Source organism: Camellia sinensis, chromosome 13 (genome assembly GCF_055761805.1).
Source record: "Camellia sinensis isolate YWXY chromosome 13, ASM5576180v1, whole genome shotgun sequence".
Taxonomy (NCBI): domain Eukaryota; kingdom Viridiplantae; phylum Streptophyta; class Magnoliopsida; order Ericales; family Theaceae; genus Camellia; species Camellia sinensis.
The window spans coordinates 25,230,411-25,256,508 of record NC_138973.1 but is presented as its reverse complement, the minus strand read 5'-3'; the positions used below and the strand labels follow the sequence as shown (position 1 = coordinate 25,256,508).

Here is a 26,098-nt window from a genome sequence, read left to right as displayed (position 1 = left end):
TGTTCAGATGGGTGGCTATGAAGTTTTCCGGCCAGAGAAACTCCTCGGTAGGAGCAGAGAAGTGTGCAGCAGGTAGGTAATCAAGCTGGTAGCTATGGTGATCAAGCTGGTAGGAGCGTGTAGCAGCAGGAGTTTTGAAAAGCTTTAGCAGTAGTAGGTGGCTATGGAGTGGGTGTAGCAGGTTTTCAGTGGGGGTAGCTATGGTGATCAAGCTGTGTTCAGTGGGTGTAGTAGGTTTCCAGCCATGGAGATGTTGGCTATGGAGTCTTTCGGCCAGAGGAGCGTGCAGCAGATAGGTGAAAAGATGTTGCAGTAGGAGCAGGTGGGCGTTGGGCGTTGGAAGTTGTCAGGTGGGCGTTGGGAGTTGAAGCAGGTGAGAAGTTTAGATTCAAAAATTAGCTACTGGGCGGTAAAGATTTAGTTTTATGAATAGCAAGTGGGAGTTAAAATAGCAGAGGCATAGTGATTAAGAATTTTCAGGAGCTGTAGCAATAGCATAGGCGTTCGGGAGTTGCAGCATTAGCAGAGGCATGGTGATTAAAATATTGGATTGTTGATATTGATGATTTAAAATCATGAGGCTTGCAGTTTAGGTGATTAAAATATTGGGTTGATTTTGGGTTGATTAGAGGATTTGCAGGAGCTGTTTGGGGGGTTTGGTGGGTTGATTTTGTGGGGTTTCATGTATTTTATTTTCTAGTTAAATCCTTCTTAACTTTTTATTTAAAATTCGAGAGGCCAAGGGGTTGGTTGTATGGATGCGAGTAGTAGTAGTAGGGGTATTTTTGTACTTCCGAATCTCTCTCGATGCATGTCATCTTCCTGTACCTTTAATTTCATGCTGTTAATGAAAATTTTCTTTGCTGATAAAAAAAAGAGTTCTATGCTGTTAAAACTCCCAAAACATGTTTCTATTCTATTGGTCAGGCAACATCCTTCTCAATATCCCGTGAATGATAACCAATCTGAAATGAATATTGTCTTGAGACACAAACACGGTTAACAAAAACTCTTATGCACTCATGGCCAAACATGATTAGCTGCTCAAATATTAACGTACTTTTCATTTTCTGGGCAACCAATCATGTTTCGCAATGTATTTAAAAGTGTGTGTCTTCAGAGTCTACTCTTATTCATCTGACATTCCAGGTCCAAACTGTTGTCTACTAAGAAAAAAAAAAAGGTTGCTGTATAGATGATGTTGCTCTCTTTAGAATTCTAGTAAATCAGTGTATTACGTTAGTGAAATGTATTTGCTATCCTAGTTCACTTAAACTAGCATCTTGCCCGTTTATGTACGGGATAAAATAATATGTTATTTAATAAAAATATAATAATTATATTTAATTTTTTATATTATGTAAAATAAAATTTAAATGGAAGCTAGCAAATCAGAATTTTCTTAATTGTTTAAATTTAGAAAATCAAAAAAATTAGCATGAGATATTGATCATAAGGTTTCTCACTAAAAATTTCATTTTGCTTATATAAATGAGAGTGTAAGATTCACTTTATGTAAGTGTAACAATTCAGTTTTTTCTTATTTTTTCAATGTGAGATTATAAATAAAAATTAAATGAAAGCTAGTCAATGAGAATTTTCTTAATTGTTTAAAAGTTAACAATTGTTTAGATGAAAAGTTTATTTTGAATCAAACAATCCTAGTAGTTTAATCTTTAATTAGGTTAATCTTTAATTTATTTTAAATCAAACAAATTTAACCAATATATTTTGATAAAACCGCTAAAATTGCAGTTAAACCAACGAATCAGTCAAACTGAAAACGGTTCACCCTATCGGCTAAGTCAAAGGACCAACCAACTTATACAAAAATTAATTAATTAAAACTTTTAAATTTTATTTTAATTTTAAAATTTAAACTATCTTGAACTGAAACATACACAACACTACAATATTAAATGGGAGCAAAAGGTTTATATAGTGAAACAACTTATTTTTTTCTCATTTTCCTAATGTGTGATTGTAAAATAAAAGCTAACAATTGTTTAGACGAGAAGTTCATTTCTAATCAAACAATCTCAGTCATTCAATTTTTAATAAGGTTAATCTTAGTTTATTTCAAATCAAACAAAACTAAGCAATATATTTTGATAAAATAGATAAAACCGTGGTTAAACCAGTGAATCAGTCAAACCAAAAACGATTCAACCTAATCAGCTAAGTCAAAAGACAAACCAATTTACAACAAAATTAATTAATTAAGATTTTTAAATTTTATTTTGAAATTTAAACCATCTTGAATTGAAACATGCACAATACTATAATATTAAATGAGAGTATAAGATTTACTTTATATAAGTGAAACAATTCACTTTTTATTTTTTTTCCTCGATGTGGGGTTGTAATTATTTTAAAGTTAAATATTATGAGAGTTTCAAAATCTCATACAAAATTATTTTTAAAATCAAAACGTTTATGTGAGATTGTAAAATAAAAGTTAAATGGAAGCTAACCAATGAAAATTTTCTTAATTGTTTAAAATTAAGAAAATAAAAAAAAATGGTATTGATTATAGGACTTCTCACTAAAAATCTTCTTTTACTTATATAAATAGGAGCATAAGATTCGTTTTATATAAGTGAAATAATTCACTTTTTCCTTTTTTTTTTTTTTGATGTGGGATTTTAAAATAAAGTTAAATGAAAACGAACAAATAGAGATTTTTTTTTAATTGTTTAAAATTAAGAAATTTTAATAATTTATATAAATTGGAGCATAAGATTCACTTTATGTAAATGAAACAATTCACTTTTTTTTTTCTCGATCTGGGATTGTAAAATAAAAGGTAAATGAAAGCTAATCAATGAGAATTTTCTTAATTGTTTAAAATTAAAAAAATTCAATAATTTTAAAATGAGGGTTTGGAATTTCTAGAAAGTTTTTCCCTTAAAATTTCCTTTATAAGATTCATTTTATATAAGTGAAAGTACTCACTTTTTCTTTCTTTTCCTGATGTGGGATTGTAACACTTTATATAAATGAAACAACTCATTTTTTATTTCTTTTTTTGATGTGAGATTGTAATTATTTTAAAGTTAAATATTATAAGAGTTTCAAAATTTCATACAAAATTATTTTTAAAATCAAAACTATGTGGAATTGTAAAATAAAAGTTAAATGAAAGCTAGCCACAACTCACTTTTTTTTGCTTTTCCCAATGTGGGATTGTAACACTTTATATAAGTGAAACAACTCATTTTTTCTTTCTTTTCTCGATGTGGGATTGTAATTATTTTCAAGTTAAATATTATGAGAGTTTCAAAATCTCATACAAAATTATTTTTAAAATCAAAATTATGTGGAATTGTAAAATAAAAGTTAAATGGAAGCTAGCCACAACTCACTTTTCTTTTTTTTTCCCGATGTAAGATTGTAACACTTTATATAAGTGAAAAGCTCAATTTTTCTTTTTCTTTTTTCCCTCGATGTGAGATTGTAATTATTTTAAAATTAAATATTATGAGAGTTTCAAAATCTCATACAAAATTATTTTTAAAATCAAAACTATGTGGGATTGTAAAATAAAATTTAAATGGAAGTTAGCTAATGAGGATTGTTTTAATTGTTTAAAATTAAGAAAATCAAAAAAATGAGTATGAGATATTGATCATAGGGCTTTTCACTAAAAATCTCATTTTCCTTATATGAATGAGAGCATAATAGTCACTTTTAGGTAAGTGAAACAATTCACTTTTTCTTTCTTTTTCCGATGTGAGATTGTAAAAGGTAAATGGAAGGTAACCAATGAGAATCTTCTTAATTTTTTAAAATTAAGAAAATTCAATAATTTTAGAATAAGGGTTTGGAGCTCCTCGAAGGCTTCTCCATGAAACCTCGATTTTCCTTATATAATATATAGATAGATAGTGAAACAAACTTTACTTTTTCTTTTTCTCCCGATATGGGATTATAAAATAAATCATAAATTAATTAGATTTTTATTTTTATATGATTAAATGGAAGCTAGCCAATAGAATTTTTTTTAATTGTTTAAAATTAATAAAATCAATATGAGAAATCGCGATTCAACCGGCGAATCGGTCAAACCCAAAATGGTTCAACCTAATCGGTTAGTTCAAATAACTAACCAATTTATACAAAAATTAATTAATTAAAACTTCTAAATCTTATTTTAATTTAAAAATTTAAACTGTTTTGAATTGAAATATACACAATACTACACTATTAAGATTCACTTTATATAAGTGAAACAACTCACTTTTTTTTTTTTTCCAATGTGGGATTATAAAATAAAAGTTATAGCGATCCCGGGTTTTCCCCTTTTATGTATTGTATTCTGGACTCGGTTCCGTGGATGTCTGTGTTGTATATGTTGTATTTTTCATCCTTTAATTATTTGTATTTGAGTTTTAGGATGTGTTTTGAAACAAATGGTTGCTGCCCAGTTTTTGGTGTCTTCGCTTGAGCAAGGATTTTGTCGCTCGAGCGAGCTCTGTGTTTTAGTTCCTTCGCTCGAGCGTGCGTCTGCGTCTAGTCTGGACCTGAAGGTTGTGTTTCTTGGCTCGAGCGAGCTTTTCTTCGCTCGAGCGAGCGAGGACTATGTTTTGGGTTTCTTCGCTCGAGCGAGCATTCTTGCGCTCGAGCGTGCTTCTGGGTTGCAGACCTGAAGCTTCGTGTTGTCGGCTCGAGCGAGGCTTTCTGCACTCGAGCGAGGTTTGTTGTGTCTGGTCGCTCGAGCGACCACTCCTTCGCGCGAGCGAGGCTCGATTATATCAGTTCGCAGCAGCAGTCTCCTTCATCACTTTTTGATCCTCTTTACATCCCAAACCCTAGATCCGACTCTCTCTCATTCTACAAACACCTTCTCTCTATAAATCCATCTAGTTCTAGTGGTCTTCTACCCTAGTCTCTTTGTAAGAAGTGTGGAGCTTGGTGTGGGCTTCATTTCAATCTGAAAAAGTTGGTGTTTGGAGCGTTTTGGGTTTTCACATTCAACTCCTTTGAGTCTCTTCTCTTGAGGTAGGGATACCCTACTCCTTCTTATGAGTTTTGACATAGATTCTAGTCATTTTGTATAAATGGTGAAGTTTTTTTAATTTGGGATGTTAGGGTTTATATTGAAATTATATAAAGAGGGGTTTTGTGTTTTAAAGCTCCATGTGCTTATAAGGCCTTGGGAATAAGTGTTTGTAAGTCAAATTGGTGGAATTTGGTCTTAGGATCAATATTTGAGAAAAGGGAAAAATGTCCTAATTAGTGTGATAAATTAATTTGTGTAATTAATGTGGGAAATATGAAATTGAGTTGAAAATCATGAAATTGGAAAATTATGGAATTGAATGGTGTAGTTGGATAAATAAATCACTCACCTATGAAAATGTTGGCATTTTATCTATTTGATGCATTTATTATCTGTTTAGAAATAACTGCTTTGGGCTATCGGTGGAGGATAGCCTTGATTGTCGTAGACACTGTATGTTGATTAGAGAAAACTGAAACTAATCAAATGTGTTATGTCATTGAAAATGACAGTTGAATTGTCACATTGAATATGTGCCTGGATGGATCATTGTATATGATAGAGCTTTTAAATACATTGCTTATGTATCTTGTTTGGGAGGAGATAGGGGATGGACTCCATTGATAACTAAGTTGGCCGGAGCATTCAGGGTGAAAGTCCCGAAATCCACATTGCGTTTGCATAACGTAGATAATTGAAGTATTGAAGTGCTAATGATGTGAGTTGTAGTCTCACCTTGATTGATCATGATCGAAGTATTGTTTATATGAGTTGTAGTCTCATTTTAAACTGTCTGGGTAAACAGAGAACCATATCTATGAATTGGTTTGGATAATGAAACAGGAAATGGAATTGAAACATATTTGTAAATATGGGTTGATTAAGAAAGAGATGTGCTTTTGTTTTTATGAGTTAAGCATTTATCAAATGCTAATGTCTTAGTTATTGCTCATATTTGGTTTAGTATATGTAACGCCCTCAAAATAAACCTATAATTCATACATTCATGATACAAAAAAAGGACAATATATTCCATAAATCAGAGTGTTTACTACAAAAGTGTTACATGTTGACAACAAAAGTAAATGCCCTACGGGCTTACAACTTTCCAAGTCAACACTTGGGTTCAACAAAAGAAGAGTCTAACTCTTTATACAAAATAAGCCCCTGGCTTGATTTACATGTAACACAAAGATAACATCAAAAAGATCTTCCAGTCACTAAGCCTACCAAGCTATGTCCTTGGAGGTTGCATATCACTTGAACCTGAAAATGATGTCCCATATAGGGTGAGCCAATGCCCAATAGAGATATACTAAACCAAACATGAGCAATGACTAAAATAATAGCATTTGACAGAAGGTTAACACTTATAAACCAGCTTATATCACATTCCAAGACAAACATGTTCATGTTTCATACCACTTTTCTTTACTTAACAAATTATCAATTTGAAAACATGGCTCAAAACCTGGCCAAACGATTTTCATGAGACAACAGCTCATATAAAAATATTTCCAACATCAACCATTCTAATGAGATCACAATTCATGTTAAAACACTTCCCTCATTCACAATTCAAATGAGACCATAGCTCATTTAAAACACTTCCATACTTTAATCGATACACATATTTGCTGTATCTATAGAGTCCATCCCCTATCTCCTCCCAAACAGGTTTTAGAGTCCCTCCCCTATCTCCTCTCAAACCATGGAGTACATCCCCTATCTCCTCCCAAACAATATGCATATACAATGCATTTAACACTTGTCATACACAATAATCAATCAATACACATATTTGCTGTATTAATCCAACCGTCATATTCAACGACATAATCAATGTGATTAGTTTCAGTTTTCCCTAATCAACAGACAGTATCTACAACAATCAAGACTATCCTCCACCGATAGCCCAAAGCAGTTATCTCTAAACAGATAATAAATTTATTAACAGATAAAACATCGACATTCTCATGAGTGAGTGATTAAATTAACCAACTACACCAATCAATCTCATAATTTCTCAATTTCATGATTTTCAACTCAATTTCGTATTTCCCCAAATTAATTATACAAATTAATTTATTATAATAATTAGGGCATTTTTCCCCCTTTCTCAATATCAACCCTAAGGTTCGATTTCACCATTTCAACAACAATAATACCATTTTTCCAAGGTCTCATATACACATGGGTTTAAACATTTGAAAACCCCTCTTTATAAATTACAAGACCAAACCCTAACTTTTCCCCAAATTACCAAACACCACCAACTAATCAAAATGCATAGAACTTATGCCAAAACTCATAAGATGGAGTAGATTATCCCTACCTCAAATTTGGAGCTCAAAGGAGTTGATGAAGAAAACTCGAAGTGCTCCAAACCAAGAAATTTTCAGATTAAAACGAAGCCCACGCCACCCTCTATCTTTCTTGCAAAGAGATTTGGGTGGAAACACACAAGAACTAGATCAAACCTTAGAGAGAAGATGTATAGAGAGAGAAGAAGAGTCGGATCTAGGGTTTGTGTAAAAGAGGAGATAAAAAAGTGAAGTGTAATCCCGTTGCTGTGTACTGATATAACAGAGGCTCGCTCGAGTGCAGAAGTGGTCGCTCGAGCGACCAGACACAAAGGACCCTCGCTCGAGCGTAGAAAGCCTCGCTCGAGCCAACAATACGAAGTTTCAGTTCTACAACCCAGAAGCACGCTCGAGCGACAAAATGCTTGCTCGAGCGAAGAAACCCGAAACATACAACTCGCTTCCTCGAGCGAAGGAAAGCTCGCTGGAGCCATGAAATGCAACTCTTAGGTCCAAACCCAGACGCAGACGCACGCTCAAGCGAAGGAACCCTGGCTCGAGCCACCAGACACAACACCCAACTCTCGCTCAAGCAAAGGAATCCTGGCTCGAGCGAAAGATCTAAAACAAGGAGCTCGCTCGAGCGACAAAAGCCTTGCTCGAGCGAAGAACCAAAATTCTAGGCAATAACCATTTGCTCCCAGTCACACCCAACCTGTAACAATCCTGCCCAAAACATCCTATAACTCAAATACAAAGTATTAAAGGACGGAAACAAGATATATACAACAACCCATACCACGAAACCTAAGCCCGGGATACAATAATAAATGGAGGAAAAACCGGGGTTGCTATAACCTCCCCCCCTTAAAGAATTTTGTCCCCAAAATTTAATGCAAGTTTTCAAAAACATGTTTTTCTCAATTCTCAGTAACATCCTAGTTCAACATTCCACATCCTGACCCATTACCGGTCATCTCATCTCTATTCAAGAGGCATTTCACAATATTCTTTCCAACATGCATTGTCAATATGCCTTCATTTGAAATTTACCAATTTCAACATATATTCCAAAATTCAATTACATAACCAATGCCAACAATATATTTGCATTTCTATAACATATTTAACATACACAATGTTAAAATAAACTTCCATTCTCAAGGCATAATTCATAATACCTCCATAATATTTCCATAAACCAAACATATACAATGTTTTACAACTTGAGACATATACAATACTCTTAAGGTTTATCAATACAACAACATAATTATCATATGCTCGAACATTCCCAAATAAATCCGGATACTTCTCTCGGACCTCCAATTCACGTTCCCAAGTGGCTTCCTCAACCCCGTGATGTTTCCACAGAACTTTTACCAAGGGAATGGTCTTGTCTCGCAAGACTTGATCCCTCCTATCCAAGACCCGCACCGGTCTCTCCTCATACGAGGCATCCTCATTAACCTCTAAGTCTGTCCAATCCAATACATGAGACAGATCCGGCTCGTACTTCCGAAGCATACTAACATGAAACACGTCATGCACTCCGAACAACTGCGGTGGCAAAGCTAAACGGTAGGCAACCTCCCTAATCCTCTCAAGGATCTCAAAGGAACCAATAAACCGAGAGGACAACTTCCCACTCTTCCCAAACCTCATCAAACCCCGCCTAGGTGATATTTTCAAGATGACATGATCACCCACCTCAAATACTAAAGGCCTTCTCCTACGGTCAGCATAACACTTTTGGCGACTCTGGGCTATAACAAGCCTCCTACGGATAAACTCAACTTTCTCTGTTGTTTCCCTCACCAACTCCGAGCCCAACAAAGGTGCATCACCCACCTCAGCCCAACAAACCGGAGACCTACAAGGTCGGCCATATAAAGCCTCAAACGGTGCCATACCGATAGTCGACTGAAAACTGTTGTTGTAGGCAAACTCCACTAAGGGAAAGTGCCTCTTCCATGACCCACTAAAGTCAAAGACACAACCCCGAAGCATATCCTCAAGGATTTGAATAGTACGCTCGGACTGCCCATCAGTCTGAGGATGATAAGCCGTGCTAAAGGTCAACCTAGTGCCCAAAGCACTCTGTAAACTCTGTCACAACCTCGCAGTAAAACGTGGATCTCTATCTGAGACAATCGACACTGGAACCACGTGCAACCTCACTATGTCCCGAATATACAAGTCGGCAAGATGATCTACCGAATCTCTCACGCGCATAGGAATGAAGTGCGCCGACTTAGTCAGCTAGTCTACAACCACCCAAATAGCATCACTACCTCGCTGAGTGCTCGGAAGACCTATAACGAAGTCCATAGTGACATGCTCCCACTTCCACTCGGTAATAGGCAAGGGTTGTAACAAACCCGCTGGCCTCTGATGTTCGACCTTCACTTGCTGACAAGTAAGGCACTTGGACACGAAAACTGCCACATCTTTCTTCATACCTCGCTACCAAAACTGGCGACCCAAATCACGATACATCTTAGTGCCTCCCGGATGCACCGCAAGGCGTGAATGGTGAAACTCTCGGAGTACCTCTTCTCGGTAGGACTCCGGCACAAACAAACGGTCTCGGTATCTCACACTCAGGTTGGGATACACAGTCAAACCCTTCTCAACCTTCCCACTGGAGATCTTTTCTCGGAGGGATTCTACCTCAAGGTCACCTCTTTATGCCTCTAATACTCGACTCACAAGCATAAGCTGCACAACAACAGAAAACAAGGCCGCAGCCTTAACAGATTCGCCTAGAAGCAAATCAAACTCACCAAGTGCACCCAACATCTTCTACTCCCGGATGGCTATACAAGCTACATCACTAATGGATTTCCTGCTAAGGGCATCGGCCACAACATTGGCCTTCCCCGGATGATAATGCAACTTGAAGTCGTAATCCTCAATTAATGCCATCCACCTCCTCTGCCTCAAGTTCAAGTCCTTCTGTGTAAACAGATACTTCAGACTCTTATGATCCGAGAACACCTCGAACCTTTCACCATACAGGTAATGCCTCCAAATCTTCAAGGCAAAAATCACAGCTGTTAACTCTAGGTCATGAGTAGGGTAATTCCTCTCGTGTATTTTCAACTACCGCGAGCCATAGGCTACCACTTTTCCCTCTTGCATCAACACACAACCCAAACCCTCTCGTGAAACATCACAATAAACCGCATAACCCATGCCTCTCTCCGGAATAATCAAAACCGGAGCGGTGGTAAGTCTAACTTTCAGCTCTTGGAACAACTTTTCACAAGTCTCACTCCATACAAATTTGACCCCTTTCTGTGTCAATCTAGTCAAAGGCGAAGCTAGCCTGGAAAAATCTTTCATAAACTAGCTGTAATACCCAGCTAATCCCAGAAAATTGCGGATCGCAAAAACACTCATAGGCTGTGCCTAATCCTGCACTGCCTCTATCTTGGATGTATCAACAGACACCCCTTTCCCGGAGGCTGCATGGCCTAAGAATTTCACCTTTCTTAGCCAGAACTCACACTTCCCACACTTAGCATATAGCTGATGTGCTCTAAGCAACTGAAGCACCACTCTCAAGTGTTCCTCGTACTCCTCCTCAGAAGGTGAATAAATCAAAATGTCATCTATGAAAACGACTACAAAACGATCTAAGAATTCCCGGAATATCTGGTTCATCAAGTCCATAAACACTACCGGTGCATTGGTGTGCCCAAAAGGCATCACCAGAAACTCATAGTGGCCATACCGCGTACGGAATGCCGTCTTCAGGATATCCTCCTCCCTGACCCTCAACTGATGGTATCCCGATCTCAAGTCTATCTTACAGAAACAACGGGACCCTTTCAACTGGTCAAACAAATCATCAATACGAGGCATAGGGTACTTATTCTTAACCGTAGCCCGATTCAATTTCTGGTAGTCGATACAAAGTCTCAAAGCCCCATCTTTCTTCTTAGCAAAGAGGGTTGGTTCTCTCCACGACGAAGTACTAGGGCAAATAAAGCCCTTATCTAACAACTCCTAGAGTTGAATCTTCAACTCAATCAACTCGGCTGGGGCAAAATGATATGGTGTTATAGAAATCAGCGTCGTGCCGGGCACTAGATCAATAGAGAACTCAATCTCTCGATGAGGTGGTAAGCTAACAAGGTCCTCGGGAAAAACATTCGAATACTCACAAACCACTCTCAGTAATACTGTCTGGGTCTCATCACACTCACTACTCAAAAAGCTAGCGAGAAGACCACTAAGCTCACTCCGCCCTCGCGGATCATACACTGGTGGAAAAACAATACCAACCCGATCCCCCAAGAAATGGAAACAATCCCCGCTCAAGGTACACACGGTAACCCTCTGGCGGTAGCAATCAATAACAGCTCGATATGACGATAACCAGTCCATATCCAAAATCACATCAAAACCCGACATAGCCATAACCACAAAAGAAAATGGAAGCCAACGATCAGCGACCTCTATATCACAACCTTTATACCCCTGCTTCAAAATCAACTCACCCCCAACAGGTAATACAACACAAATAGGAGATGCTAACTGCGCCAACTCCAACCCCAAAACAGATGCAAATGCAGCAGATATAAAGGAATGGGATGCACCTGTATCAATCAACACATTAGCAACCGAGTTGCAAAACAAAAAGGTACCTCTCAAAACAGATGGAGCCAGTACAAGATCATGCGCGGTAACAGCATACACACGCCCTGAAGGTCTCTAATCTACCTGCTCACCTCTCGGAGCATAATACTGCTGCACAGACTGGGACGATGAGGCCCTCTGATTGGCCCTCGAGGCCTAAACTGACTGAGCTGGCTGATGGCTCTGAGTCTGCCTCGAACCAGATGCACCAAATGTGCCACTCAACTGCGGGAAAAACCTTTTCAGGTGCCCCTCCTGACCACACTGGTAACAAGAGAGCGGCTGGCCTCTGCCTTGACTCTAGCTCTGAGGTCGAGCCGAAGATGAAGCTGCTCTCTGCCCTCCTCCCCTCTGCGGGCAAGCTGGAGACTTGTAGCCCCGCTGACCATATTTGTAACAAGTAATGTCTCCCTGACTGCTTCTCCCAGAACCTGAACTCGGCACTGGAAAGGTTGATGGGGCTGCTGAAGGTTAGAACCCCTCTGCCTTCTACCATCTCCCCGGCTATCCTGACTCCTCTTGAAGCCCCTCATCCTCTCCTCCTCCTCACGCATGACAATCTCCATATGAGCTGCAGCATCCACAAGACGCCCATACTCTCGGATCATGGGCCCCGCAACTCTAGTCTTGAGCCCGTGCCTCAACTTCTTCTCAAATTCCAAACAACGGCGTTCCTCAAACGCCACTAACTTAGGAGCAAACCTCGACAAGCTAGTAAATGCGGCCTCAAACTTAGCCACAGGCATACTCAGCTGATTGAGCTGACATAGCCGATCTCTCAACTTCTCCCTGACAACGGGAGACAAAAACTTCTCCTGGAAGGCATCAACGAAAGCCTCCCAAGTCCCACCAATACGGCCCCGAATAAACTTCCACTACTGACCCGCGTCCCCCTTCAGCTGGAAGGATGCCAAGGTCACCTTCAAAGCCCTGTCTTCGATGCCAAGCATCTCAAACATCTTCGTCATCTGCTCAAACCACTCATCAGCCTTAAGTGGCTCCTTTGGATTGCCCAGAAACTCATCCGGATTAGACCGGAAAAACTCCCTCTTCAGAAAGGAAGGCCCTGCTTCAGCTACATGAGCCTGGGCTTGATTCTCAGCCCTGAGAATGCCCATAGATTCCCTCAATGCTCCTGCCATCTCGCGGGCTAAGGCGCCCATGGCCTGCTAACCTACTGGCTCGGCCACATTGGCCTAGCCCACACCCTCCTGCTGCGCCGGAATCTCATTCGGTATAGGCATCTCCTGCCTCCTAGGCCTACCTCGCCTACCACCACGTCTTCATCCTGACATCCTAATAAAGGTAACGAAGAACTTTAGCCCATTCACAAATGTGCCGAAACTATAACACTCACGTCCTAATGCAATGGACAACTGTAATTCATTCCACGTAAGCACCTAATCACAAAAGCACTTACGAATTTCATTTCTGGATAATGACAGTCCCGAGGCGTTACTAGAGTTCCAGTTAGAAATAGCATTGATCAAGTGCTTTTCCAACAAGACTCCCAGAAACCCAAGGATCCAATCAACATCCTAGAAATTAAATCCCATACCCATATAGTCATATAAACATGTTATCAAATAAACAGATAACATCATGCATAAGTCTCTAACAAGCGAGACAAACCCATTGTGGTACTAACCACTTTCCGCGTACCCAAAGTATTCGAACCCAGTACGCTCTGACACCAAGTTGTAACGCCCTCAAAATAAACCCATAATTCATACATTCATGATACAAGAAACAGACAATATATTCCATAAATCAGAGTGTTTACTACAAAAGTGTTACATGTTGACAACAAAAGTAAATGCCCTACGGGCTTACAACTTTCCAAGTCAACACTTGGGTTCAACAAAAGAAGAGTCTAACTCTTTATACAAAATAAGCCCTTGGCTTGATTTACATATAACACAAAGATAACATCAAAAAGATCTTCCAGTCACTAAGTCTTCCAAGCTATGTCCTTGGAGGTTACATATCACCTGAACCTGAAAATGATGTCCCATATAGGGTGAGCCAATGCCCAATAGAGATATACTAAACCAAACATAAGCAACGACTAAAATAATAGCATTTGACAGAAGGTTAACACTTATAAACCAGCTTATATCACATTCTAAGACAAACATGTTCATGTTTCATACCACTTTTCTTTACTTAACAAATTATCAATTTGAAAACATGGCTCAGAACCTGGCCAAACGATTTTCATGAGACAACAGCTCATATAAAAATATTTCCAACATCAACCATTCTAATGAGATCACAACTCATGTTAAAACACTTCCCTCATTCACAATTCAAATGAGACCATAGCTTATATTAAAACACTTCCATACTTCAATCGATACACATATTTGTTGTATCTATGGAGTCCATCCCCTATCTCCTCCCAAACAGGTTTGAGAGTCCATCCCGTATCTCCTCTCAAACCATGGAGTACATTCCCTATCTCCTCCCAAACAATATGCATATACAATGTATTTAACACTTGTCATACACAATAATCAATCAATACATATATTTGCTGTATTAATCCAACCGTCATATTCAATGACATAATCAATGTGATTAGTTTCAGTTTTCCCTAATCAACATACAGTGTCTACAACAATCAAGACTATCCTCCACCGATAGCCTAAAGCAGTTATCTCTAAACAGATAATAAATTTATCAACAGATAAAACATCGACATTCTCATGAGTGAGTGATTAAATTAACCAACTACACCAATCAATCTCATAATTTCTCAATTTCATGATTTTCAACTCAATTTCGTATTTCCCCAAATTAATTATATAAATTAATTTAATATAATAATTAGGGCATTTTTCCCCCTTTCTCAATATCAACCCTAAGGTTCGATTTCACCATTTCAACAACAATAATACCATTTTTCCAAGGTCTCATATACACATGGGTTTAAACATTTGAAAACCCCTCTTTATAAATTACAAGACCAAACCCTAACTTTTCCCAAAATTACCAAACACCACCAACTAATCAAAATGCATAGAACTTATGCCAAAACTCATAAGATGAAGTAGATTATCCCTACCTCAAATTCGGAGCTCAAAGGAGTTGATGAAGAAAACTTGAAGTGTTCCAAACCAAGAAATTTTCAGATTAAAACGAAGCCCACGCCACCCTCTATCTTTCTTGCAAAGAGATTTGGGTGGAAACACACAAGAACTAGATCAAACCTTAGAGAGAAGATGTATAGAGAGAGAAGAAGAGTCAGATCTAGGGTTTGTGTAAAAGAGGAGATGAAAAAGTGAAGTGTAATCCGCTGCTGTGTACTGATATAACAAAGGCTCGCTCGAGCGACCAGACACAAAGGACCCTCGCTTGAGCGTAGAAAGCCTCGCTCGAGCAAACAATACAAAGCTTCAGGTCTGCAACCCAGAAGCACGCTCGAGCGACAGAATGCTCGCTCGAGCGAAGAAACCCAAAACATACAGCTCGCTCGCTTGAGCGAAGGAAAGCTCGCTGGAGCCAAGAAATGCAACTCTCAGGTCCAAACCCAGACGCAGACGCACGCTTGAGCGAAGGAACCCTGGCTCGAGCCACCAGACACAACACCCAACTCTCGCTTGAGTGAAGGAATCCTGGCTTGAGCGAAGGATCTAAAACAAGGAGCTTGCTCGAGCGACAAAAGCCTCGCTCGAGCGAAGAACCAAAATTCTGGGCAGCAACCATTTGCTCCCATTTACACCCAACCTGTAACAATCCTGCCCAAAACATCCTATAACTCAAATACAAAGCATTGAAGAACGGAAACAAGATATATACAACAACCCACACCATGGAACCTAAGTTCAGGATACAATAATAAATGGAGGGAAAACCGGGGTCGCTATAGTATATCTCTATTGGGCTTTGGCTCACCTTATATGGGACATCATTTTCAGGTACAGGTGATATACCACCTCCAAGGACATAGCCTGGGAGGCTTAGAGGCAAAAAGATCTTTTGTTGTTATCTTCTTTTTGTATTACATGTAAATCAAGCCAATGACTTATTTTGTATAAAGAGTTAGAACTCTTCTTTTGTTGAACCCAAGTGTTGACTTGGAAAGTTGTAAACCCATAGGGCACTTACTTTTATTGTTAACATGTAATATTTTGTACTTAATACTCTGATGAATGGAAATATGCTTTATTCTCTTAAGTCTATAGATGTCATGAACGTATGATTTATGGGTTTATTTTGAGGGCGTTACAAAAGTGAACATTTATTTGGACAGAAAGTTTATTTCTAATCAAGCAATCTCAGTATCTCAATCTTTAATCAGATCAATCTTTAGTTTATTTCAAATCAAACAAATCTAATCAATATATTTTGATATAATCGCTAAAATCGTGGTTAAACTAACAAATAAACCAAATCAAAAATGATTTAGCCTAATCGGCTAGGTCATAATTAATTAATTAAAACTTTTAAAATTTAAACTATATTGAATTGAAACATGCACAGCGCTATAATATTAAATGTGATGGAAGTATAAGATTCACTTTATATGAGGAAAATAACTCATTTTTTTTTATTTCTTTTCCCGATGTAAGATTATCAAATAAAAGCTAGCTAATAGAAAATTTCTTAATTGTTTGAAATTAAGAAAATCAAGAAAATTAGTATGAGATATTGAAACTCTCACAAGGCTCTTCACTAAATGGGATGAGAGTATAAAATTTCCATTCTATGAGTAAAACAACTCATTTTTCTTCTTCTTTTCCCGATGTGGGATTATCAAATAAAAGTTAGTCAATGGAGATTTTCTTAATTATTTAAAATTAAAAAAATCAAGAAAATTAGTATAAGGTATTGAAACTCTCACAAGGCTTCTCACTAAAAACACTATTTTGCTTATATAATATATAGATTTGATATGGTTGTTTGGGATGTGGTTGGTTGCACAAGTGATGATTGCCATTGTGCTGGACACATTTGCTGATAAATCAGGTGCCAACATATTGTGTCTGTATTCTCTTCGACTTTGGCTGATAACTTGCAGTTTGTATTTTGACCATTTTAGTGTTTATCCTATGGCCTTTTTGTTGTTTTGATTGTCCTTAATTTTAGTTTGAAAAAGATTGTGATATATAGCTTTGATATTCCAAATTTGAAAATGACAATATAATTCAATTAATGCCCAAATTTCTCGTCATATTGTGCCAAAACTAAACTACTATATTGGTTTGTTTTCAGGGCCCTGGTGGTGTTACTGTCAAAACGACCAATCAGGCTTTGATCATTGGAATATATGATGAACCTATTGTTGGAACAATCTAATAAATAACTTACATAATTTATTTTATCGAACCGAATGGAAAAATAAAAAACCAAGTCGAGTGTGTGACACTCTGTCTTTAAGACAGATTTGCCCCACTACGGTGCTTACGGTTAAGTGGCGTTTATCTCCTAGGATACAATGATCTTCACAAATTTTTAGTAGCACTCTAAACAAATTTGTACGGTGAACCAAACTTGTGTTCTAACTCTCTGAATTTTATTCTAAAACTAAAATGAAGAATAATGCGCCAACGATAAAAGTTTGGACAACAAAAGAATTGTTTTCAGACTAATTTTCGGTGCCCAAGACTACTGGAAATGTCAAGTATTTATAGGCAATAAATTTGACCCGAACAGGTGTTTTGTGGAAGTGAACAGGTGCTAATTTGAATTGAACATATATCATTCAAAATTCAAACATATTTGCAACAAAACTGTCCAGATTTGAAACTGTCTTGATAGTTTTGTATCTGTCCAGTTTTTGAACAGTTTGAAAAACTGTTTGGACTGAAAAATCTGTTGTGGAATATTTACACAGGAAAAGGTTTGTTTGGACAAAAATTTAAATTCAAATTTGAATTAAATTCTCGCAATAATTTTTGAAAAAATTCAAATGAATTTTGTCCAAAAAATTAATATTAGAACCGACCCACAACCCACACCCGCGGCCAACACGGCCGGACGAACGACGGCAGTGGCGCGCTTGTGGTGGTTTGGGCTAAGGTTTACTTTGTCTATAACTCCTCCCTTCTAAAAACTTGGGGTGCCCCTTGGGGCCCAACTCAAGTGCTGTAGTCTAGCGCTTATATACTTAACAAAACTCTCTTAAAATTTCAATGTGGGACAGCCCACAAGGAAACCCACATTAAAACTTTTAAATGTCCATTCCACAAACCCGAAAACAACGTCATGTTCCCATTCACTCATAAATGGTTTTGACGAACCGTCTTCACCGTGTGACTTGCCACGCGGCAAGGAACACTTTAACTCTTTGGACCCACCCCAAAAGACGTTCACTCAATTTTGGGCTCAAAGTTAGCCCAAAATATGCTTATGTTAAACCATTTTTCCAACAATCCCCCACATGAATGGAATTTGACGGAGAAAAAATGCAACAACATGATCTAATTACAGAGTGTACAAAAATTAGAAATATTCTGCAAAGGATAGGTAGCTTTTGGCTTTGAACCTTCCCATGTGAGACACTATTGGATTTATTAACTAACCAGTGAACATAATGTCTTGAACTGTTTAGCCATGTGTGTAAATCAAGACAATAGAACTCACACAGTATATCCCCAGACACAGTTTAGTTCTCACTATTGTGTTCATTTTGGCCCTGAACAACCTGGTCTTTCATGAGTGCTCTAGAGAATTGTAGCCTTTCACAAATCTCATAGAACTGGCCCAGTTCACACTCATATAGGTGATTCTTATAAAGAGTATCCTGCCATACTCCACTAGGTATACCTAGATATAAGAATCATTAAAGTATTACTTAACCTAAAATGTTGTAGACATCGCTTATTTCATCAAAGAAATGGGTAGGAGTTAGACTCCCCAATGATCCTTCTGCGTTATTCACAACTCGGTTGTCCCTTTGAACCTAGATCTTGGGATCTCCAGTCAACTAGGTTGGGTTGCCGTTGTGGTAACTCTTATTAATAGGCTTAAGTCCCATTCCTCTCGATGAATTCTCAACTAGCTTTCTTGCTAACCCTTTGGTTAGTGGATCCGCTATGTTGTCTTTAGACTTCACATATTCAATGGAAATAATTCCATTGGAGAGTAGTTGTCGCACGATGTTATGTCAACGACGAATGTGCCGTGACTTACCGTTATACATATGACTCTGTGCTCTACCAATTGCTGATTGACTATCACAATGTATGCATATAGCAGGCACTGATTTTAGCCACATTGGAATATCTTCAAGGAAGTGGCGAAGCCATTTTGCTTCTTCCCCAGCTTTGTTTAATGCTATGAATTCTGATTCCATAGTAGACCTAGCTATACAAGTCTGTTTGGAAGATTTTCAAGATACAGCCGTACCACCAAGAGTAAAGACATACCCACTGGTGGACTTTGAGTCTTTAGTATCCGATATCCAATTTGCATCACAGTAACCTTCAAGTACTGCTGGATATCTAGTATAAATTACCCAATGTTACGAGTAAATCGGAGATATCTTAGAACCCTTATAATTGCTTTCTAGTGTTCTACTTCCGGATTACTCGTATATCCACTTAATTTACTTACTGCATAAGCTATATCCGGGCGAGTGCAGTTCATCAAGTACATTAAGCTTCCAATATTTGGGCATACTCTAATTGAGAAATACTTTCCTGTACATTCTTAGATAGAAACAAATTAACATCTACAGGTGTTTTAGCAAGATGATCATCATCTTTGCTGAATTTGTCAAGTATTTTCTCAATGTAATGAGATTGTGACAAAGCATAACCTTCTGATGTTTTGGTAATTTTCATACCAAGAATTACATTAGCAATGGCCATGTCTTTTAAGTCAAAATGTTTATTCAACATTTTATTGGTAGTTTTAATCATGTCATTATTACTACCTATGATGAGCATATCATCTACATAAAGACATACAATGACATAACCTTTGTCTGTGTTTTTAATATAAACATATGTGTCACACTCATTAATTTTAAATCCATTTGACATCATTGCCTTGTTAAATTTCTTATGCCATTGCTTTGGCACTTGTTTTAAACCATATAATGATTTAACCAATTTACACACTTTCTTTTCTTTTCCTGAAACAGAAAAACCTTCTGGTTGTTCCATGTAAATTTCTTCATTTAACTCACCATTTAAGAAAGCGGTTTTCACATCCATTTGATGAATTTCTAGATTGTATAGAGATGCAATGACAATTAGCATTCTAATGGATGCTATTCTAGTAACCGGTGAGTATGTGTCAAAGTAATCAAGACCTTCTTTTTGTCTAAAACCTTTGACCGAAAGTCTTGCTTTGTATTTGTCAATTGATCCATCTGCTTTCATTTTCCTTTTGAAAATCCACTTGTACCCAAGTGGTTTACAACCTGGTGGTAAGTCCACTAATTCCCAAGTGTGATTTTGCAAGATGGATTCAACTTCACTATTGACGGCTTCTTTCCATAAAGGAGCTTCAGGACTGGACATAGCCTCTTTAAATGTTAAAGGCTCATTTTCTAACAATTATGTTAGAAAATCTGGACCAAAAGATTTTGAGGTTCTAGCACATTTACTACGCCTAAGTTCCTCTTCTTCATTTTGATCTAACTCTTGTTCTTGATCATGTTCTTAATCCTGACTAGTAATAGCATCATGAGATCTTTTATTGTAACTAGTCTCTTGTTTAGTCTTATTTGGAAATACATGTTCAAAGAAAGATGCATTCCTCGATTCAATAATAGTATTTACATGCATTTCAGAATGTTCTGATTTATGAATCAAAATCCGATATGCACTACCATTCTTGGCATAACCAATGAAAATACAATCAATGGTCTTAGGACCTATCTTAGTCTTTTTAGGACTAGGAATAGCCACTTTAGCCAAACACCCCTACACTTTTAAGTATTTGTAGGATGGTACCCTTCCATGCCACAATTCATAAGATGTTTGATTTACTTTCTTTCGGGGTACTTTATTAAGTATATAATTAGCAGAAAGTATTGCTTCCCCCCACAAGTTCTGAGGTAATCCAGAACTTATTAACATGGCATTCATCATTTCTTTTAATGTAACGCCCTCAAAATAAACCCATAAATCATACATTCTTGACATGCTTAAACATAATAGAGTGAAGCCTAATCACATTTCATCAGAGTATTCATTACAAAATGTATTACATGTTGACAACAAAAGTAAATGCCCTATAGGCTTACAACTTTCCAAGTCAACACTTGGTTGCAAAAGGAGAGTATTAACTCTACACAAAAGAAGCCCTTGGCTTGATATACATGTAATACAAAAATGTAATCACAAAAGATGTCCCAGCCACTAAGCCTCTCAAGCTATGTCCTTGGAGGTGGCATGCTACCTGTACCTGAAAATGATGTCCCATATAGGGTGAGCCAACGCCCAGTAAAGATATGCTAAACATAATATGAGCAATAACTAAAACATTAACACTTGATAAATGTTCAACTTAACAAAACTTCAACTTATAAATATGGCTCAGAACCTGGCCAAATAACTGAAATGAGGGTACATCTCATGCCAACAACACTATAACTTGCCATTTTACGGAAATTGCGTCCGCGGGATTTGACATCCATGTATTTTCATTCTCTTATGGCCATTTTACGGATATTTCATCCGTGGGACTCGGCACCCATGTATAGATATATTCGGATTGCCATTTTATGAAAATTGCGTCTGCGGGATTCGGCACCCATGTATAATTATATTCAAATGGCCATTTTACGGAAATTTCATCTGCGGGATTCGGCACCCATGTATTCAAATACACAACTTGATTAGTTTCAATTTACCTAATCATCATGCAATATCTACAACAATCAAGACTATCTTCCACCGATAACCCAAAGCAGTTATTTCTAAACAGATAATAAATGCCTCAACAGATATATAATTGACATTTTCAAAAGTGAGCGATTTATAAATCCAACTCCACCATTCTATCTCTTAATGATCAAATTTCATTATCCCCAACTCAATTTCATAACAAATGTCATTAATTACACTAATGACTCAAATATACCCAAATATGGCATTTTTCCCTTTAAACTCACTATTGACCCAAAGGTCCAAATATTACCAACAACATCAATAATCTCTTTTTAAGATCCCAAATATATATATATGAGTCAAAAAGACAAAACCCCTCTTTTCAATATAATACATTACAAACCCTAACTTCCCAAACTAAACCATTTACACAAAAGCTCTACATTTAGGTTAAAGATCATAAAGATGAGTAAGAACCCCTACCTCAAATTCGGAGCTCAAAGGAAGAAGATGTAGAAATCTCGAAGTGCTCCAAATCAAGAACTTTTCGGATCAAAAGATAGCCCACAACAAACTCCACACTTTTTGCAAAGGGACTAAGGCGGGAGATCACTCTAACTAGATCAATACCTAGAGAGAAGTTGGGTTTCTAGTGAGAGGAGCTCTCCAATGGAGTTTTTCGAAAAGTAAGAGAGAGAAAGGATGTTGAAAAGTGATCTAAAAAGACCCAGCTAATATCTGATATACGTATGACCCGCTCCGGAGAATAGGACGCTCGAGCGTCAGACACAAAAACTGGACCCGCTCAAGCGTAAAGATTCTCGCTCGAGCGCCAAGACACAACTGCAAAACACACCCGCTCGAGGGCAAAGGAAAAGCCGCTCGAGCGTAGATTTTCCCTTTTCAGTACTTTTACAGACAATGAACTACTCGCTCGAGCGCCAAGATACCCGCTCGAGCGTAAGGAAAACCGCTCAAGCGTGAAAAACGCACCTGCAGAAGTTTTGCAGAGGCACGAAATGCCGAGAGTGTGTAAACCCCGCTCAAGCGCAGTAAGGCCCGCTCGAGCGGACAACCAAAAATCAAACTCTGCTCGAGCGCAAAGGGACCCGCTTGAGCGTACCACCAAAAATCTGGGCAACAAGGAATGAGACTAAAGCTCAACCAACCTGTTCGAAACATGCCCAATACATCTTAAAACTCAAACACACGAAATTAAAGGATAACAACAATATCTACAACCACCAACTCCACGGAACCTAAGTCCAGAATACAACAATCAAAGGAAGAGAAACCGTGATCGCTATATTTAAAGTCCTATTTTTCCTTTCAGCAATTCCACTTTGCTGAGGTGAGTAAGGAGTGGTGGTTTGATGAATTATTCCATGTTCTTTACAAAATTCACCAAAAGGTGATTCATATTCACCACCTCTATCACTTCTTAGTTTTTTTTATTTTCTTACCTAGTTGATTTTCAACTTCATTCTTATATTGAATGAAAGTTTCCAAAGCTTCATCCTTGGTTCGAATTAAATAAACATAACTATATCTAGTATAGTTATCTATAAAAGTGATAAAATATTTTTTCCCACCTTTAGTTTGAATTGATTTAAAATCACAAATGTCACTATGAATTAATTCAAGTGGTTTCGTACTTCTTTCAATTGAATGAAAAGGAGTTTTGGATAATTTTGCCTCAACGCAAATTTCACATTTATGATTTGAATCAATGCCAAATTTAGGTATACATTCCATATTAGTTAATCTACGTAAAGATCTATAATTAACATGTCCTAGTCTACCATGCCATAAATTTGAAGACTCAGGCAAGTAAGAAGAAGATGTATTTTTATTAATAACTGAAGGTACAACGGTCATTACATTTAACTTGAAAGGGCCATCAGACATGTTATCTTTTCCAACATACATCCCATTCTTAGTAAGTACACATTTATCACTCTCAAACACTAGCCTAAACCCATTCTTACTCAACAAAGATCCAGAAACAAGATTCTTGCGAATGTCCGGTACATGCAGCACATTGTTGAGAGTGAGTTCTTTCCAAATGTCATCTTGAGAACAATCTTCCCTTGTCCTTCAACTTTGGAAGTTGAGGAGTTTCCCATAAAAAGTTGTTCACCATTGTCCACTATAGAATAAGATGTGAACATCTTTTTGTCGGCACAGATATGGCGAGTAGCACCAGTGTCCACCCACCATTCTTTAGGATTTTCGACAAGATTTGCCTAAAAAACAATTGCAGAAAGATTGATGTCATCTACACCATTGGAAATATTGTCCACTTCCGTCATATGGGCTTGAGTAGGCTTCTTGTTTGTTCTTCTTTTGCTTTTGCCTTTGCTACGACAATCTTTGGCCCGATGTCCCTCTTTGTCATAGATGTAACATTTGCCATTAAACTTGTACTTTTATTTTTCCCCCCTTTAGAGCCTTGTGATAAACGTTCTCCAGAAGACTTTCGTTTCTTAGTTTTTGAAACATGTTCCACCACATTTGCCTTAGACTCCATAGGATGCTTACCAGCCCGCTTTTCAGAATTGCGGTTGTCCTCCTCAATCCTCAAACGCACAATTAATTCTTCCAAAGACATTTCTTTGCGCTTGTGTTTGAGGTAGTTCTTGAATTCCTTCCAGCCTTGTGGTAATTTCTCAATTAAGGCTGCAACTTGGAAGGATTCACTGAGAGACATGCCCTCTGCGTGAATGTCATGTAGAATGAGTTGGAGATCTTGAACTTAGCTGATCACAATTTTAGAATCAACCATTACAAAGTCTAGGAATTTGCCAACCACAAATTTCTTTGAGCCGGCATCTTCCGTTTTGTATTTTTTCTCCAAAGACTCCCAGAGTTCCTTTGCTATTTTGATAGGACTGTAGACGTTGTATAATGTGTTGTCAAGTCCATTCAAAATGTAGTTTTGGCAAAGGAAATCAGCATGTTTCCAGGCATCGACCGCAACAACCACTTGCCGGTCAGTTTCATCCTCTTTCAAAATAGGAGCATCCTCACGGAGAAAACGAGCCAGGTTCAGAGTTGTAAGATATAACAACATTTTCTGTTGCCATCTTTTAAAATCAATTCCTGAGAACTTCTCTGGCTTTTCATCGTGATTTACCGGTACTGACACCACAGGAGAGGGGGTTGGTGCAATTGCAGCCACCACAGTAGTACTTGTTTGAGCATTTGTTTCAGTAGCCATGAATTCTAAATTATAAAAAAAATTATAATTAGAATTTATACGACACAGAAAATTAATCCAAATTCACAGAATTAAATTCTGTAAAAATAAAAGAAACAAGAACGTAACTTTTATTTTTCAATTAATTTGGAAATAAAATAAAATTTTATTTAACCAGAGCCACGTTATGTTGTTATATATTGCTTCCTGCATTGCTACTTGTGAGTCAACTTTATTTTTCTTTTGATTAATCTATTTCCAGTTATCTTAATATGTCAAAATTCTATCTGTGTCTTTCCACTTTGGAACTAGCCACCTAGTCTTCGTCCCAGTCCTTGGTAAGTCCTTTGGTTAGGCAGTTTTGGATTTTAGGGGTCAACCGAATTAGGTATGTGTGAAACCAGAGTATGTGAAAACATGATAAATTTTGACAATGTATTAAGATCCCTGTAAAACAGTTTGTTTCAAAGAAAAATGAGTCGATTATTTAGAAATAACTCTTCAGTTAGTTCTAGGTCAACAACTTTGCCCTCTATATCTAATCAAGGATTAGTAATTAATGAAGAAGATGTTGAAATATAGAATGATAAAATTGACTTAAGTTGGAATATACCAAAACTATCAGTTAAAGAAATTTATAAAACTACTTTTTTACAATCTACTTTTAATGTTAATCTGCATGTTAAAACATTAGAACAAGTTTATGCTTTAGAAAAACCTCGGGAAACATGCCAATTATTTGATGCTAATATGATTAAAAGACATTTAAAAACTGGTCATAACTTTATTCATTTAGGATTAATTCAAGTTGGAATAAAACCACTAACTCCACGAGGTAAAAATGCTTCTATTTTATTATGTTTAAGAGATGCTCATTTTATTGATTACAATGATAGTCGAATGGGTATGGTAGAAACTGGTCTCCACAAAGGACCCGTTCATTTTAATTGTTTTCCTGATTTTCCACTTAATCTTCGTGATCCATATATACTAGATGCTTTAACATTAAATATTCAATTATATGGTTCATTTACAAATATGAAAGAAAAAGTCCATAATTGTCACGCCCCACTTTTTATTACTCGAAGTATTACCAATTTCATTTACTTAATTCCATTTCAGAGATAACATGCGGAAATAAACTTGTCTATTCAACTCG

General features: G+C 37.3%; 1 pseudogene across 1 annotated transcript in view; it reads left to right on the top strand.

Annotated features, from left to right (window-relative positions):
• Window positions 1-26,098, top strand: part of LOC114261451 (profilin-1-like) — a 251,880-nt pseudogene that overhangs the window by 203,289 nt on the left and 22,493 nt on the right. Inside the window, exon 3 of the transcript XR_014347831.1 lies at window positions 17,170-17,231. The product of XR_014347831.1 is annotated as a profilin-1-like (transcript). The remainder of the gene's footprint in view (window positions 1-17,169; window positions 17,232-26,098) is intronic.